The sequence below is a fragment of the Primulina huaijiensis genome, chromosome 5 (assembly GCF_012295235.1).
Source record: "Primulina huaijiensis isolate GDHJ02 chromosome 5, ASM1229523v2, whole genome shotgun sequence".
NCBI lineage: Eukaryota > Viridiplantae > Streptophyta > Magnoliopsida > Lamiales > Gesneriaceae > Primulina > Primulina huaijiensis.
Window position 1 is genome coordinate 14,298,752 of NC_133310.1, and position 3,584 is coordinate 14,302,335.

The window sequence follows — 3,584 nt, forward strand, 5'->3', positions numbered from 1 at the left end:
TTCACTCCGGTTTCGATTATACGATGTCTAACATGCTAAGAACATCATATATGAATCATATCAGATTCTGACAATACCATAATTTGAAATCATATCAAAACGTAGCAAAACTTACGTCCAGTTGTAGTCTACGTCGATAGGAACACAGTACTGAAGTCAGATTCAAAATCTGACGGACGGATCTTTCGCAAATCACAAATCTATACGACAAAAAGCGTAAGGATTTCTTCCGAAGATTTCTCCCCGTTTTCTTTTCTGATAATTCTGAATGAATTACGTTTATATATCTCTCCTTGCATGTAAATGAAACGTGTCACATTTTCTTATATTTCGGTCGGCGCTCGAGCGGTTGAAATTTACCGCTCGGGCGCGGCACTTTCTGTCCGAGCCTTTCATTGTTATCCACTGGCGCTCGGGCGGTAATATTCTACCGCTCGGGCGCCAGACGTTCTGCCCAAGCACAATCTTTGCAACCACTGGCGCTTGGGCGGTCAAACACTACCGCTCGGGCGCCAGACTTTCTGTTCGAAACATCATCCTATTGAACACTGTCGCTCGGGCGGTTATTTTCTACCGCTCGGGCGCCACTCTTTCTGTCCAAAATTTACACACTTCATATGTTTTGCCCAAATCTGATCTCGGAGTAATCCGGTTATAATCTTATCCAATCACAATCAATAATCTCCGCTTAATCATGATATAAAATCTCGGGCATTACACTTGACCTGAGATTGTTCAGGAAATGCATGATAAAGTCCAGTTGATTCGTCAGTGAATGAAAGCTGCCCAAGATCGTCAAGCTAGTTATGCTAACAGACGTCGTCAACCTCTAGAATTTCAAGTTGGAGATTTTGTGTTTCTGAGAATCTCTCCATTTAGAGGTGTTGTCCGTTTTGGCATGAGAGGTAAGTTGTCACCTCGTTTCGTTGGTCCCTATGAGATTGTTGAGCGTATTGGGACTTGCGCTTATCGTTTGGATTTGCCCCAGTCTTTGTCTGGCATCCATGATGTTTTTCATGTTTCTATGTTGCGTAAGTATGAGCCTTATCCGTCTCATGTGATTCAGCCTGATGAGGTTGAACTCGACCCTTCTCTATCGTATACTGAGTATCCTGTTTGTATCTTGGATCGTAAAGATAAAGTTTTACGCAATAAAGTTATTCCACTGGTACGTGTTCAATGGATGAGGCATGGTGTAGAAGAATCAACGTGGGAAACAGAAGAGAATATGAGAGCATCTTATCCATATCTGTTTGATTCTTAGTATTGTACTGTTGTTGTTGTGCCGTGTATAAGATGTATGTGAGTAAACAGAAATTTCGAGGACGAAATTTGTTTTAAGGGGTGGAGAAGTGTAAGGCCTTGTAATTAATTATCCGGTAATTTTGGCATAATTAGAATAATTATTGAGTTGTAAATTAAAATAATTAATTATGTCAAATAAATTCAAGAAGTGTGTTAAAAATATGTATTTTAGAATATCGGAGAATTTAACGATATAAAATACATATAGAGTTTAAATAACACACGAGAGCAAAATAAATACAGACCGGGATAGATGGGCTTGAGTTACTATTTTAGTAATCAAATACACAATATATAAAAATACATATACATACACTCAACTTACCAAATAAGGGAAGGAAAGAAAAGAAGAAAGAAGCTTTCCCAACTCCATTCCCGTCACTTGTGTAGCGGCTGCGGGAAAATCGCGATATCTCCTCCGTCCGGCGTCCAAATCTCAATTGGTCTAAAGGGGTGTCTTCCTAACATCCTAAGCTTTGATTTAAGTCAGAAATCGTGAAGTTTGAGCAAGGATTCGGGTAGATCGAAGCTACTGTTCCGATGCTCTGTTCTGCCCAAATTCTTCCCGTTTTTGGGCCGAGGGTCTTGAAGCGAAGTTGATATTGTATTGTCAAGTTGGTATAGGTATGTTACAGCTCGATAACATACGACAGTAAAACATAAATTATGTTTAATTGTCATTCTGTGTTACATGGATCGTGTTTATGACTCGTTGACTGTTGTAAATTGTTAAATGCCTTCGTTGTGATCTATGTTTATTATTATGACATATTATAGGCATTTAGCATCGGGCATACAGTTATGACATTCATGTTGAACCCTATCGTTCTTGTTAGCCATTGTTGATATCCGTTGTTATCTGGCACTGTTGTTTATCTCGGGATCATTGTGTGGCTTATAAGCCTATACACATGAGACCGTAGATATGATTGAACAATCTCGTGGTTAGTGCAGCCTTTTGAGGTGAGCGCTGGGATTGTGTCATCTAGTCCGTTCTGTTGTGCCATCCTGTTATAGCGTATCAGCTGTATGAAGGCCGAGTCAGGGGTGTTATTCAGCACAGCTTGGCATACCTCGCATACTTGGCAGGGCGGTTTAGCTGCATGACGATGTAGCTCCCCTGTGTTGTTGCTCGAGCATTATTCCAGTTGTTATCGTACCGTTTGTTGGCTCCTGTGATCCAGATTATTCGTTGAGTCTTTCATGCATTGCATATTACTTTTCAATATATGATTATGCATGATTTATGTTATTGTTGTTATTGTTGAACTGTTTCATACCAGAATCCTAACCTCAGTTGTTTACTAGGGGGCTGTTGTGGTTGCATTTGGGCACCATGGTAGATCTCCCGAATCGTTTTGCAGCATCAGGCCGAGGTTCCGCCAGTGGAGCTCGCGATTGAGGTTGGATTGCTTGGTTCTGTTCGGTGGAGTCTCCCAGTTAGTCTATATATATGTCTTGAGTTTGTTTCAGTCTTGTATTGTATTTTATTTGTCGGGGAGATGCCCCGTGTATCTGTAGTGATATTTGGTTGTCCTTGTTATGTTCTGAGGCGACTCTGTGATTTTATTGATCTTGTGACTATTTGGTAAGTTTTAAATCCTGTTTAGTCCTAGCCAGTGCGGCTATAGGTTGTTGACTTTGGTTTTGTTTTAATGTCTCTAGTTGGAGTATATTTTGATATAAAATGCTGCTTGAGTTTTCGGGATGTCCTACTTACGGGGAGGTCATGCCGAAATTTTTCTAGGCCCTGAGGTCCGTTTTAAAGTATTTTAAACCTTTTTCCGCTGCAGTTTTAAATCAAACCATTATTGTTTGATCATTATTAGTCGTTAGAGTAAATGGGCCTCACAACTACCATCTTTCTTTTTAACAAATAATACTGGTGCGCCCCATGGAGAATAACTAGGGCGGATGAAACCCTTGTCTAGCAATTCTTGGATTTGATCTTTCAATTCTTTCATTTCAGCGGGTGCTAGACAATAAAGTACCTTAGATATAGGAACAGTGCCCGGCATTAGATCAATAGAGAATTCCACTTCACGATCGGGTGGAGTACATGAAACGTCCTCGAGAAAGACGCTAGGAAAATCATTGACAATATCAACATCTTATAACTTCTGACTGATAGATGCATGTGTGGTGGTGACACATGATAGAAAAGCTTGGCATCCACGTCTAATAAGCTTCCTCGCACACAGACAAGAGATAATGTGTGGCATTTGCCTGTTTCTCGCCGCCTCAAAGACAAAAGGTTTACCACTAGGAGGTCGAATAGA

General features: G+C 40.5%; 1 long non-coding RNA gene across 1 annotated transcript; it reads left to right on the forward strand.

Moving 5' to 3' along the window:
* The first annotated feature begins 725 nt into the window (after positions 1 to 725).
* LOC140976663 (uncharacterized) lies at positions 726 to 2,876 on the forward strand. The gene is made up of 2 exons (XR_012175268.1): positions 726 to 1,929; positions 2,649 to 2,876. It is a non-coding gene; the product is annotated as an uncharacterized lncRNA (long non-coding RNA).
* Positions 2,877 to 3,584: the final 708 nt, after the last annotated feature.